Here is a 15440-nt window from a genome sequence, read left to right as displayed (position 1 = left end):
AAAGATAACAACTTGTTGGGCAAGTTTGAGTTGACTGGTATTCCGCCAGCGCCTCCAGGCGTTCCTCAGATCGAGGTGACATTTGACATTGATGCCAATGGTATCCTGAATGTATCTGCTGTGGATAAGAGCACCGGGAAAGAGAACAAGATTACCATCACAAACGACAAAGGTCGCCTCAGTAAGGAAGATATTGAGCGAATGGTCCAAGAGGCTGAGAAATACAAAGCGGAGGACGAAAAACAGCGCGAAAAGGTGTCGTCCAAAAACTCTCTGGAATCCTATGCATTCAACATGAAGGCACAGTGGAAGACGAGAAGCTGCAAGGGAAAATCATTGAAGAGGACAAACAGAAGATTATGGAGAAATGCGACAAAATATTTACCTGGCTGGATAAGAATCAGACTGCAGAGAAAGAAGAGTTTGAGCATCAGTAGAAGGAGTTGGAGAAGGTGTGAAACCCGATCATCACCAAGCTGTACCAGGATGATGGTGGGGTGCACGGCGGTATGCCCGGAGGGTTCCCAGGCGCAAGCGGCTCTCCAGCTGGCAGCGGTGGATCATCTGGACCCACTATCGAAGAAGTCGATTAAAAGATGAATTTGTTCTGCAGGGTTTTGTCATCAAAGGTGATCCAACGACACAAATTTGTAACAGTAGCTGTTTAAAAAGCAAACCCGATGGCACATTGAAGCTGCTGTGCACCTACTGGGCATTCAGAGTACTTGAAACTGGGGCGTTAGGAGAGAACAGCATTGCACTTTACTTATCTGTACTGTAACAAACTTTGTGTCCTGACGTATAAAATCTATTTAATTGGCAATAAATAAATAAAAAAAATTAAAAAATATATATATATATATATATATATATAAGGTGTAGAATACCAACTTTAATTGATTGTTCTAATTGTTGTACCGACAAGGACGTCAAAATACGTATTGGCAAACAAACCCTGTCTTTAGTTCTAGGTTTTGGCAAATGTTGTCCGTCGTTTATTGTCTAAGCTTGGGAAACGGAGACGCTCTACACTTATACCTTTTTCCTGTCTAACAGCAAGCAGCAAGGACGGCAAAATGGCGGCTTGCATAGTGCAACGGACAGCGCCTGCGCAGCTTGCTTCTCTGAGCACATTGAATCGTACACAGCTTCACATGCGCCTGCGTATATTAAGCATATAGAGGCAGATCGGTGTCCAAGGCAGCGTCCATATCGGCGTCAGGCAACAGTCCTGTTTGTCCTTTTGCGATCAATGCTGGGTGGAGGGGTCCTTAGCCTGATCATGCCACTTCTTTCCTCAGAACACGGAAAGAATGGGCACGCGCAGCCTGACCCCAAGATGGCCGCCGCTTAAGAGGCGGCCCCTCCCCCGTGCGCGGGCTAGTGCCTGTGCGAGCGTTGAGGAGGAGGGAGCGCGAGGAGCCGGGGCACGGAGGCGGCCCTTTGTCTGAGACCGGCTCGCACACCGCCGCCAGGGGCCGCGAAGTGAACCGGTCGCTCCTACCCTCGGACGGTAAGAACCGCCTCTTGCCAGTCTATTAATGTATACCTTACCCGTGGGACGCAGTGCCTCGACAGCGGTGGGGGGATGGGCTATTACTCGAGCTCTTATTATAGGGGCATTGATTACTTTTGCTGGCTGATTTACTCCAGGTGGGGGCATAATTATGACACCGGTAGTAAGTTTCAGGGTAGGATATTTGTGCTCTATGATTTCTAATATTATTTTCCATATAGAGTGTGATTAATTGCAAATTGATTTCGGTGCATTTTGCCCACAGGTTCATGTGTACATTGAGGTCTAGGTGGGTACTATTATGTACAGGGTACACGTGGGGACTTTAATATTCGGAAGGAAGGGATTTAGTACTTTCGAGGAAAGCAGGAAGGAAGTCTTTCGTGCTTTGGATAAGGACTCTCTGCCCTCAAAGTGGATGATGTAGTACTTTTAGGATAGGATTTACTGCTCTCGGACTAGGGGATTCAATGCCTTCATGAGGGGGTTTACTGCGCAAGGTTGTAGGTGTATTACTCTGGATGGTTACTGCCTCGGACTATAGGATACGTTACTTTGATTTTATAACTAAAGATAATAGTAGGCTGGGGGTGATGTATTGTTGCACTGAGTGGTAACCTAGCTTGGGAGCCACTGATCACTCAAGTGCTGACCTGGGACTAAACCCTGGCAGTGAACTCCGCTCCTTTTGCAGAGTTTTCCGTGGAATAAACAGAGTTCCCAAAAACTCCACTCCGCTTGCGGAGATTTTTCCTCGCTCATGCTCCCTAGCGTCAAGTTAGCGAGCGAGTAAAAATCTACTGCCCGGCGAGATTTCTCAACGCTTGCGATCTTATTTCTCAATGCGGGCGGTTGTGTGTTGTCGCGACCGATATCTTTGAGAAACCATCTGTTCGCGTTGAGAAAGTTGCCGGTCGAGTAGAAAATCTACCCGAGCAGCAGAAAAGAAGCAGCCCTCTCTTTTGCTGCGCATGGTGCTATTCGCATTCATTTTCCGCCGCAGGACAAACACCCAGCGCTGAAAATCAACTTGAACCGGCATGACCAAGCGCACTCCGCTTGTGGAACTCCGCGTATTGTGCTGAGTTTCTGGGTCGCTCCGCCCCAGCTTACCTGAGGCATGATTCGAGAAGTTGTACAGTGGGCGGGCAGTAAAAAGGTTAATATAATGAGAGCGTACTTTTTTTGTAAATCAGACTTGTCTTAGATTTTTATGGGGGATTTATGTAGGATAGATACTATTCAAATGTCGTAGGGATTTTCTTCCAGATCCTGCTTGAGTTGCTGGACAATGTCTACTTTTTGGCAGTTTCTTTATTGCATTTTTGCATCTCCAGCTTGGTGATCTCTTGCCTTATGATGAAGTGCTGAATAGATGAGATTTGGTTTTTCTGCCAGGTATACAGAAATTCTATTTCTATTGGCTTTAGATATTCAACAGGACTATCCGAGTGGGAGAAGACCAGCTTTTACTGTTTTTCTAATGTTAGTTTTGGATGGTAGTACTCCACTTTCCTGCACTGGCACCCAGTTAGAAAATGGATCACTTTCAAAGCTCTCTGCATGGTCTTTCTAGTATTGTACCACAAAGGACCCAGGCATTTGAATTCCCTTTTTCATTTGTACACCCCATGCAGACCTCTTAGATCCGTCCTCTGTAGGAAGGTGATAAATCCCAGGTATCGGAAAGCCAGATGGGGAGAATGCTCCATCTCGGTTGCCGCTGCTAAGCTCTAGAATACTCTGCCTGCTTACATCTCAGAAGTAAAGCCGTTCTCTACATGTAAACAAGCATTTACAATGCAATGGTTTTGCCTTTGTTAAAGTTAGAGCTATTGGCATTGCTCTTGACATTTTTTTTATTTTTATTTTTTTTAACATAAATGAATGGCATTGTCATTTACAATGGCAGGGCACAGGGAAGGGGGGCGAGGAGAGAGGAAGGAGAGCTGCGGGCTCAGGGAAGGGGGGGCGAGGAGAGACGAAGGAGAGCTGCGGGCTCTTGTTGTAATGCTTGCATGGATGAGTTGGTGGATGCATGCATGGGTGCATGCATGGATGGGTGTATGGATGGGTGTATGGATAGATGCATGGATGGGTGGATGGATAGATGCATATATACAGCCAATCCCTCAACAATTTATGCAATCCACCAACCCATCCAACCAACAACCCATCCATGCATCCACCCATCCATCATGCATACATCCATCCATCATGCATCCATCCACCCACTGTGTCCCACTCCGACCCCTCTAAATATAACTCATTTTTTTCTGTATATAGAGATGACTGTATTCACTAGTATATGCAGTAGACCTTTCTACTCTAACATTCTTATGTGACTCTTGCAGTACATCTATTCATATCCCTTCCATATGTATATAGAAATATAATGAGAATCAACAGTCTCTTCTTTGTGTGACTACATCTAGTACATTTCAATTGTTTTCCTGTTTGTATCTTTTACTTAACGCATGTAAATCAAAGTCCTTAGGTTTGGCAACTGGTTCTTATGTAAAGCGCTCTGACACCTTCGGGTAAAGTTCGCGCTACATAAAATCACATTAAATAAAATTTTACCCCACAAATCCAACCATCCATTTGTGCCTAGGCTTACATTTTACGGCCTCGAAGCACACAGAGAAGGGACAGTTTACTAAGTCGAGGCTTTGTAGGGTGCATGGCAGGGGACAGTTTTAGGCGCCAAGGGAGGGTAGGGAGCAGAGTCAGAGTACTTCACGGAGGTAGGGGGCAGTTTTTTATTGTTCAGGGCAGGGGGCTGCGGTACTTTTTGGAGCATGGTCTTATTTTAAAGGGCTCAGTTCAGGTGGAGGAACGGCACAAAACACCAGGCAGACAGAGGGAAGAAGGACACAACAAGCCCCACACACTGCAAGCTCCACACACCTCATTCGTAGCATCTAGCACCGACCCATCCCAGCTGATGAGGTACGACCCTTCAACAAAAAAAACACACACACACACACACACTAAAAGTCCGACTGCCTGCACATTTAGTAGCTGTTAAATTAACTAGATCGTCCAAAAAAAAAATCAATGAAAAGAGACAAGCTGGACCCTGTTGAGGGCGATCTGGCCTAAGTGGCAGACAACTACCCAGAAAGTTTCTGGAAAATCACTTTTTGCAGCAGGGCTATTCGAGGGAGTAGCACCACAGGAGCGGCAATGATCATGTAAACAGAGGCTGACAAAATATGAGCAGTTACAATCAAAACAATATTATATAACACAAAACGCATGCTTTCTACATATAACATTGCACTTCCCCGTGTATATCCAAACACAGCTTTCTGAAAGGCGAAGACTGAGCATGCCCCTCGTTTGAACCTAAACACGCCCCCCTCACGTTGTGCAGCTGTGCTGTCACTTAAACAACTTGTAGTGTCTGGACCTAACAAGAGCCGTGTCAAAACGAGGCGCTCGGGCAAAACAACAGCACGCCTTTCTCTCTCGGTACATTTGCAAGTCAAGTAGATTAACGTCAATAGGTCCCGGGAATTGACATGTCATAAAACTCTGCCCAGGCGGCTCGATAGCCTCATGCTTGGCCCCATCAACCTTCCTCCTACTGAAGTACCCAACCCCAACAAACCCGGTCGGAAGACAAACCAGCTGCAGTACATGCAAAATGTGGTTGTGAAGACTCTGTGGAAACACCAGTTTGCATGGCCCTTCTATCAACCTGTAGATTCTGTGAAATTAAATTTACCCGATTATCATAAAATAATTAAAAATCCAATGGACATGGGAACGCTCAAGAAGAGACTTCAGAATAATTATTACTGGGGTGCAAGTGAATGTATGCAAGATTTCAACACATTGTCGAAGTATCCCTCCTTCTCAGGGTCTGCCCCAGCCGCTGCAAATCGCGCACACATGCTGCAATCAGATACACACGAAGCATGCACAACACCAGAAGGCAAACTTGTTTCAACTGAATCCTGATTGCCGTCATCTATCTGGAAGGAGTACACTTGTGCATTTTTTGCGTTTCGTGTGTGTGTGTGTTCGTTCCACAATCCTGAACTCGATCAAACTCACGATCTTGAAAGCAGGTACGGACCACAAAAGTAGAGAATTACTTTTATTCGATGCAGATTACAAAGTGCAAGTGCAGTGTCATTAGAAAGCTAGTGCCCAGCCTATATATATTTATTTTCAGAGACCCCCGAAAATGACAAACATATTTTTTCCCAATTATACTACAAAATGTCCAGCTCTAAGCATTGCAGTTATGTTCAGCTGTCCCTTCTGAAAGTGCAATCAAATACAGGATTACTCAATATACTGTGTGCAGCCTGGTTTTCCTAAAGTTTAAAAGTATCCACACTGTGATCCTTTATCAGAAATTGCATAACTCCCCCCTTTATATCTCCTCCCAGTCAGCACATTAGTGACAAAACATGGCGCTGATGGCCCATTACAGAGTGACTTCACTAAAAACAATCCTCTGTTCTCAGACTGAAGCTCCTCTTGCACACTGCTTGGCACCTCCACATCAATGTAAGACCCCACTAAGGGTCCCTGTCCCGCATTTTAAAGGCTCTTCCTTTTAGAACATTTCAACCCATAGTGCCTTCTAAAGGGATAGTCCCTTATCCAGACAAACCTGCAGAAGGTTCACAATGCCCATCACCTCTAACTTTTCAAATTGTATAGGTATTGAGGTAAATCATCTGTCTTATGGCCATCTAAGTCAGATTTGCTTGGTCCGGTCCATTCTGTACTCCAGACACAGTGTGAGGCCAGAACCTGTGCTGCGCCAGTGGCCTTCATCCTTTGAGACTTGCTGTTCATCTTCGATAAGCTGGCCCATAACTCTACCTTTGCGCTTTATGTGCTGCACCTCCAGCTGGGTTTTATTGGCATTGATTTTCATATGAATAGATGAAATGAATGGATTTTCATGGGCATTCGAATCAAACTAGCGCGCTCTGATGACTCCATCACCAGTATCATTTGACAGTGGCTTAGGAATGGTGGCATGGCACTAATACAGGTGAGAAGATGCTCTAATGTCCCTTAGTTAGCTAAAGGCAACCATCATTCAAGTGCAATGGGCTCCTCACATCTGTGGGCCCTGGTGCCACTGCACCTGCTGCTCTGAAAGCTGTGCTCCAAGGGTATGCCAGTTAAAGAGCAGCAAGCTGGGTATTGAGTCCTCTGGGATATTGCAGCATGAAGGGAGGATCCAGACACTGAAAATGATTCCCATCTTCAGGATGTGCTGCCACATGTGGAAGACATAGATGTTACAGGCCTGAAATGCAGAGTTAATGGAGCGGTTAGCAAAGGGACCGGGATAGAGACTCAGAGGGCCTCCTAAAATATTCATCATACGTCTAGTGACAACACCATGAAATGAAGCCTACGATTATGTAGGATTGCAGTTATTTAGGCTTAGATACTGTAATGAAAGGCTCCTTAGGCGATGACCCAAACTGGACAGTACCTTTGAACATATTCACTTCAAATGACATATGGCCTTCCTTATCAATGTACAAGCATTGCAAAATCCTGCTTCATAGTTTGCCATGACCCAGGATGTCTGTGCCACAAATCCAAAATGCAAACACTCAAACACGCCTCCAGCCAGAGGAGTGGTAAGGAGCACACCATGTGTGCACCAGAAGTATGGCCATGTAAACATTAAAACAAACCTTAAGCAAAGAAGCTATGTTTAAAGCACCAGAGGCATCTTAGCTGTAGCCCTGGAGTGAGGTTGAAGAGTAAACCTGGAAATAAGCTGCTCTAAGTGCATTGCAAGTCTCAAGCACAAGGAGCGCGAGCTCGCGCTACTGCGGGGGAGGGGCGGACACCGACAATGTGTCCCGGCGCCCCTCCCTTTCGTGTGCTCACTCACCGGTCGGCGGCTCTCTTCAGCCGGTGTCAATACCGGTTGCTGGGTGGCCGGCGATCTCACTCGGAGACTCACCCCCGCAGGCACGGCCTCCGTCGCGGCTTCTCTGCTCCCGAGCGGCGGTCCAATCCGGTCGCAGCTTCCACTGGCCTCCGATGACGTCGAGGGGTTCCCCGGAGTCAGCCACCCACAGCGCAGCTCGCGGGGCAGATCCTGATGACGCGGCGATACTTCAACCAATGGTGGCGCAGCTCACGGGGACAGGCCCACTGCAGCGGCCAATCAGAGCGCGCCTCTGCCGACGAGCCTCCAGGAAGCAACAAATGCGGTCGCGGCCCCTTCGTGCATCGGCCAAGATGCCGAACAGCGGAGAGTGAAACCACGCCCATGGAAAAAATCTCGGGAACGCCCCCGAATCTGGTCCGAGATTGACGGACAGAGCCTTCTCCCAATGGCTAGCCTCCATTTATGGAGCTAGCCAATGGGAGGAGGGGGCGGATACCCGACCCCACAGAGAAAAACATAAGATTTTGCTAGCGCGTGCGTACTTCGTACTCATCGGCTAGGCAAAACCTAAAAACAACTAAAAACATGGCCCTTTTCCTTATAAGTTCTGTCATTTGTTGCTGTTCTGTTTCACGTTAGAAGGCTACTTTTTTGGCTCAGCGCTTTGACACTTTTGGGTCTAAAGCGCTCTACAAATGTTACCATTTAATAATGTAACATTGTAGTCTTCCTGTCTGTTTTCCTTGGCAATGTGTGCTTTGAAAGGGAGGTGAGCGTTGATGGTCAGTCAAAGTGATTTTGCATTTGTTTTCAGCCCATGCTATGGCTATGGCTTTAGCAGAACACTCTTCATCCAAAAATTGGAGAGCGAGAAATGCGGGGCGGGCACCTTCGAAAACCCATGGTTTTTAGAATCGGCATAAGCCAGCGTTTCCTTGGATCACAATAAAACTTACAGAATAGGATTGTGAGGATTGGGCAGAGACATCATCACAGGGGCATGTTTGTAAATTCGGTTATCAAAATATGCTTGAAAAACAGTTCCTTGATGTCGATAGCCCAATCCGGGGCTATCTCAGCGTCGTGAACAAACAAATCCAAACAGTTCTGGCTGACCGCAGAGTTACGGGCCAGCTCCGGTGTCAGGAAGACCCGCAAACAGTACCTTTTAGAAATGCAGGGCGTTGGCGACCTCTCGTTGAGCTTCTGAAAGCACGGCGTCCGCAGGCATCTGTTCCAGAGGTTGGTGCTGCAGTCGTCGGGCCCTCAAAGTCACACGCATTGCAGATTGAACTCTCTGTTGAAGCAGGAGTGCTGGCGTCTGGTGCTGCTGTGGGAAGTGCAGCCGCAGGTCTGAGTTACCTTTTCAGGGCTACTCACGTGGGTGGCACAATCTGTGCTGCAGGTCCGCTAGTAGCATTTGATTCACAGGCTCTGTCACACTCACTGCACTTCACAAGGGACTAACAAGTAAATCAAATACCCAATCACGGAAACACCAATTCATATCACAATTTACCACAGGAGCACTTGCACTTTACCACTGATAAGCAATGAGAAAAGGGTGCAGAAACACTATGCCAGCCAAAACGGAGTCAAAACGGGGAGGTCAGAAAGCAAAAACTTAGGGGAAACACGTCAAAAGATGCCAAGTCTTACAGGATACTTATTTTATAACTCAGAATGGTCTTTTCGTTCATTGGCAGCGGGAAATAGTGAGGATGGAAATTATATTTCATTGAGGCTAGAGAAATTAGTAGTGGGGTGCCAATAGTACTTGATGTGTGTGTAAGTTCTAGCGCTTTATTTTTAAGGATTTAGTGTTCAGAGCATAAAGCTTAAGTCCCTCATATCTGAGGTGTGTCACTCTCTATTTACCACTTATTGACCTCTATGTTGGACTGTTTTACCCTGTTGATTACCCTAAAAATGGGGACCTAATAAAGTATGGTAGCGGTTTAGTACCCTTGAGAATAGGAGCTGTATTGCTCTGACGGCTGGGGCTCGTGCATTTTTTGAATAAAGATTTATTATACTGAAGATACAGGTGCTTTTATTTTGAGGATTCAGGGCTCTGTGGTCACCGGCTCATTGGATTTGGGGTGCAAGTTGGTTTCTGTTTTGAAGGGAGACAAGGTTGTTGTAGTACACAGATGTTTACAAAAGCAGTGCTCTGAGTATGATGCCTTTTAATGTTTTTGTGTTTTACTTGTAAGATTAGAAATTATCACTTGGCGGGTGGTATTTTTAGGACTATGAAAACTTGTCTTTAGTACTGTCACAATTGATAGTGTTATCTGGTCACTAGTACAGTGTAGGCATTGGCGTTAGCACACTGAGGATAGACAGGTTTTACTCTAAGATTTGTCGTATTGCCTTCAGGACGGGAATTTAAAAATACTGTGGTTATAATAGAATAAATATCATGGTGATGGTATTACTTTGATGATACTGGGATCCTTTATTAGGGTGGATTAAGGTATGACTAGTGTTCTTAGGTTGGGGAAGAGACCTTTACTATGGTGATAAGTGATATTATATAATATACTCTTGAGTGACATACAGATGACATTACATTGCCTTCTGGCACATTTACTTTTGCCTTTCCAGAGAAAATAATATATAAAGTGGATATTAGCACAATTTACTGTTGAAATGAACATGAAGTTACAGTGTTTGTCAGCACATAAATGACTCCCTGGGGAAATACATTCCATTATGTTTTATAGTGGCTCCTAGATACCCTGACATTACATGGTCTCCTCACTCTAGTGAAAGGATTTTGAGAATACAAAATATATAAGCACATATAACTTTCTGACTAAATATGTTAACCTATACTCTGGGGTGTGGAACCAATGTCTGATGTTACACTGGCTACTGACACACATACCTCTGGATAGCTAGTGAAATACGTATGATAGTGTACTCCATGAAGGCATTGTCTGTATACCAGACTTTCTAGTGAAGTACACTCTTACACGTCAGCACATAGACGCTTGATTGTGTAGTAAAAAACATGAGATAATACATTATTGCAATCTAGACCCACTAGTTTCCAGTGACACATGGGATGTTAGACTGAATAACAGCATGTATAAAAAAAAAGGAATACGAAAGAAAGGGGGAGTCGGAGGGAAGGATGCTAGGTTCACCCTCCTATTCTAGTATGTGAGAAACCAAAAATCCGGGATGCCGGATAGAAGAGAACCTAGCGGGTAGAGAAGGTTATGTTATGTTATGTTAATTATGCTTGTATAGCGCATGGCTACCCCAGCAACGGGGCGTCCCAGCGCTTATGGCCATAACAAGAAATACAGAAACGCGGCCAGTGAGAAGATAGAGGAATACAGCCAAGTTTTAATCTGTTTTCTGAAGGACGTGATTCGTGGTGGCCCGAGCTTTTAGAGGGATCGAATTCCATAGCTTCGGGGCGAGGTACCTGAAAGAGCGGCCACCAGCTCTACTTCTCTGGATTTTGATTGTGCCAGCAAGGGATAGATCCGCTGAGCGGAGAGTGCGCGTGGGGGCATAGAGGGTACACAGTCCCTGCAGAATTCGTGGACCAGAGCCATATAGGATTCTGTGAGTAATGCATAGAGTCTTAAATTGGATGCGTTGTTTATAGGCAACCAGTGCAAGCGACTAAGAATCGGGGAAATATGGCAGGTTTTAGGCAAGGCAAACAAAGTACGGGCAGCCGCATTCTGAGCTCTCTGTAGTCTATTGATCACTGTCAGGTTAGAGCCCAGCATGAGGACATTGCAGTAGTCTAGATGGGATAAGACTACCGCCTGGACTATGACCGGACGAGTGGGAGGCTCAAAGAAGCCAAGAATGAGTTTAAGAGCACGCAAGCGGCCGTAGCAAGTGCCCGCCACTTTTTTGGCATGTGACTAAAGAGAGTGAGCTGTCCAACATCACACCTAGATTTTTTACTACCTCCTTAGGAATAGGTGGAGGTCCTAATATGGAGGGCCACCAATGGTGGTTCCAACTCTAGGTTTCCTTGCCTATGACAAGTACCTCTGTTTTGGAGGAGTTTAACTGGAGACAGTTCTGGGACAGCCAGTTAGAGATAGCCAAGATGTCCTCCTGGAATTTGATTTGGTCTAGCTCAATGTCCTTGGAGATAGTGAAGACAAGCTGAGTATCGCCAGCATACGATACCAGCCTAATTCCACGATCTCGTGCCAACACTGCCAGGGGGCGGACATACACATTAAACAGTGTGGGGCTAAGTGCAGAGCCCTGCGGGACCCCACACTCCACCGAGTGCCTACTGGACGAGAACGGCGGGGCATGGACCTGGAAGGAATGGTCTGATAGAAAGGAAGCAAACCAATCCAAGGCACTCCCTCTGACTCCGATCTCCCACAGTCGCTCTAACAAGATCCTGTGGGAGAGCGTGTCAAAGGCCGCACTCAAGTCCAGCAGAATCACAAATGAGGTCTCGCCCTGGTCCTGCACCTCCCTTAGATGTTCCGTGACAGACAGTAAAGCCGATTCCGTACTGGGTTTGGCAAAGAAACCATTCTGAGACTCATCCAGAATTCCATTGGACTCCAGATGAGTGGTCAGAATGGAGTTCACATAAGCTTCCGTGATTTTAGCAAGATATGGAAGAAGGGAAATCGGTCGATAACTCTCCGGCCTAGCGGGGTCTAGCGTTGGCTTTTTTAGGAGGGGAACTACCATAGCATGTTTCCAGGATTTGGGGATGACTGCTGACTGAAGAGAGTTATTAATCAGCATGAGCCCCTCCCGCAAAATGGACTCCTGGCAGGCTCTAAACAGATCAGGTTTCACCGGGTCATCCGGGGAACCCGACTTAACCCTGGAAGCCAGGGATTCCATCTCTATCAGTTCAATAGGTGGTAAGGTTTGAAGCGGGCACAGAGAGGAAATAGGACCTAAGGTGGGGCCAGGAGCCATAGTATGGCCATCCGGGTGTATAGAGTTATAAATCCCTTTTATTTTGTCCAGGAAGAAACAAGATAGCTCTTCACACTGTGCATCAGATGCTATCAGATTACCTGGACCTTCCGGAGCCTTAGTCAGATCCTTCACTAATGCAAAGATAGTTTTGGAGCGGTTGGTACTGGAGTTGATCAGATCAGCGTAGTACATCGCTTTAGATGATTTGATAGGTTTATGATATTGTTTAGTGGCAGATCTAAAGTTGGTTTTAGTCACATGATCATATGATCGTCTCCAAGTACGCTCCAATAACTTGCATTGCCTTTTTTTATCTGCAAGGGCCTCAGAGTACCACGGGTGAGATTGCACACGCTTAGGCCTCGATAGTCTGATAGGGATAAAATAGTCAAGCGACTCATTTATCCATTCCCTATAGGCTATGTCGGCCTCATCGATGTCGCTAGGCCAGACTGGGCATGATACTTTCAGTCTGGTTTCAAACAGGCCATTATCCAATTTATTCCACGGGCGTCTCCACCGTAAAGGGGGAGGCGCATCCCTGCGGCCGACTGGGATCTCAATCGAGATAAAGACTGGGAAATGGTCGGTCCAGGTAAGGGTGCTAGGAGTAGTGATTTTAACTTCCTGGATGTTAGTGAATACTGGGTCCAGAAGATGACCTGCCTGATGTGATGGCCCATTGACTAGCTGAGTCAGCTGGCATGCCTCCAGATCACCTAGGAATTTTTGGATAGAGGGTGCATCACGGCGCTCAAGGTGAAGGTTGAGGTCCCCCAGCACAGTGAAATTTGCTGAATGAAGAGCTAGCGTCGAGATGAGCGACACCAGTGAGTCCTGAAAGGCGCTCGCTGGCCCAGGAGGGCGATATACCAGCAAACCCGTAAGGGTAAAAGTATCAGAGACCCTCACCTTAAAAGTCGCACTCTCACAATTAGCTACACATGTGGGGTTGAGGGTACAAGTATATGTACTTTTAAAAATTATCGCGATACCACCACCCCTTCCCATAGGTCTGTTCTGGGCACAGACCAGGTAGCCTGGAGGAAGAGCCAGGGTTAGAACAGCTGAAGTGTCAGCAGTAGTCCAAGTCTCTGTCAGAAACAGAAGGTCAGGGGAGTGGTCGATAAGTAGCTCATGGACATCTTCATAGTGTTTCACTAGGGACCTACAGTTCAAGCTCACTACCTTCAATTTAGTGGAATCATTGACCCCCAGGATTTTGGCTGTTGACATCAGATGACCCTCTGAGGCCTTGAAGCCACATTGGTCGCATTGTGGGCATAGAGAACCGGGGTGCCACATATGAGCCCTGCATCTCGCATAGCTCTTAAGAGCAAACAGCTCCTCATGAGCATAAGGAGGCATTTGAGCACCTATCGACCAAAGATGCCGTCTCCTGGCGACGGACCGGCGCAGATGGGCTCGCCTTTGGCGAGCCTTCAGCGACCCGCCGGCGGTCCGCCGTGCGCGTCCGCTGCGCGTGAGAGTGAAGTGCCGAATAAGAAGGCACCGATCCCTATCAATAATGGATGTAATCTTGTAAAAGGAAAAAATATCCTTTTTCTTTAGTCCCCTCACTCACTGGAGTTTCCTCACGGTGACATGCTTCATCGTTGGGGTCCTCCCAACCCACTGCGGGTTGGGGCGTGCTGCGACTTGCGAACTACATAGGAGCACTTAAAGTGAGGAACTATGTGTGGTGTAGTGATGGGTGTTGGTGGAGTGGTGTGGGTTAAAAATATCTGACTAGTGGGCGGAATTGCTTTATTCTTGCTCCTAGTTGATATATTAAAAACGGGGTGGGTCTCTAGGTATTCCTGGTGATCCAATGAGTCAGGAGCCCTAGTAGAGTGCCAACATCTTTCGAGCTGTACCCCATAAGCTCTTCTTCAGGACAGCACAGGGACCAGCCATGTGAGTACCACCGGTCTAGAAGGGACACCGAGCAGGTAATCCGGCAAGGAGAAGCATCGTGAGAATTTAGAATCACGGGCTTCCTCTCCCTCGATATGACCATGAGGCTCAGCACGGCCTAACAAAAAATAACGTCTGAATATTGTTGTGTCGTATGTATATAATTTGATTTATTTTATATGCTCATTGATAGGCATTTACTCACATTACACTTTGGAGTGGTACTCACAGGGCTGGTCCCCTACGTAGTTCACAAGTCGCAGCACGCCCCAACCCGCAGCGGGTTGGGAGGACCCCAATGATGAAGCATGTCACCGCGAGGAAACTCCGGTGAGTGAGGGGACTAAAGAAAAAGGATATATTTTTCTTTTACAAGATTACATCCATTATTGATAGAGAACCTAGCGGGTAGAGAAGATTACTATCTGGCATCCTGGATGTTAGGTTTCTAACAGCATGTATAGTCACCTGTATTTCTACGTAAATGTATCTGATACTACACTTCCACATACGGCCCCCTACTGGTAATATTTATGTAGATGGGCAGGTGCTAATGTGCTATTTATTACACTTGAGTGAAGGGGGGGGGGGCATTTCTCACTAGAGGCAAAGCTTTGATTGGCTCCAGATGCCCCCTCACTCCCTCAGCAGTGGTAATAGCGAATTACACTACACATCTGCCCAGAGACGGTTTAAGGCATGGGCAAAGTGAGCTCTGGCCCAGAGCCCCAGCCTTTCAGGGCACCCCGTTAGAGCCAGCTCTGTTCTGCAGAGAGTCTTGCCCTAATGACCTTTAATAATTGGTTGATGTGTGTGAGGCTACTGCAGACAATTTGCAGAGAAAGTGTATGTTTCATGCAACATCCATAACGTTTTTTAGATCAAAAATAGGACTTTCCGTATGAGAAATGTGAGGGTGAGATTATTTGCAGTAATCTTAGTAAGCTGCTGCAGTGCCCCAATATTGAAAACACACATCAGTATCCATGAATATTAGTTGAAAACACATTTAGACGTGTGAGCCTTTTCACTGTCACTGAACTTGCCAAAGAGGGCATGAAAGAGCTGAAATTGGATTACAAATTTGGGGGCCCCTGTTCTGAACAGGGTCCCCATATGGGTTATGCTGTGGCATTTGTGTGAGTGTTTTTAACACAGTCCTTTATAAGAACTATATCC

General features: G+C 46.4%; 1 protein-coding gene across 5 annotated transcripts in view; it reads left to right on the top strand.

The window, feature by feature from the left end:
• The first annotated feature begins 1224 nt into the window (after window positions 1–1224).
• The window catches only part of SMARCA4 (SWI/SNF related BAF chromatin remodeling complex subunit ATPase 4), a 778095-nt gene continuing 763879 nt past the window's right edge, over window positions 1225–15440 (top strand). For 3 of the 5 annotated variants that reach the window (XM_078684950.1, XM_078684972.1, XM_078684966.1), the window contains exon 1: window positions 1225–1513. The gene's annotated coding sequence lies outside the window, so the exon portion shown is untranslated. The remainder of the gene's footprint in view (window positions 1514–15440) is intronic. The other 2 variants (XM_078684957.1, XM_078684983.1) reach the window with 1 other exon arrangement.

Source organism: Lissotriton helveticus, chromosome 1_1 (assembly GCF_964261635.1).
Source record: "Lissotriton helveticus chromosome 1_1, aLisHel1.1, whole genome shotgun sequence".
Lineage (NCBI taxonomy): Eukaryota > Metazoa > Chordata > Amphibia > Caudata > Salamandridae > Lissotriton > Lissotriton helveticus.
The sequence above is the reverse complement of the archived record's forward strand: the minus strand, read 5'-3'. Positions and strand labels throughout refer to the sequence as shown.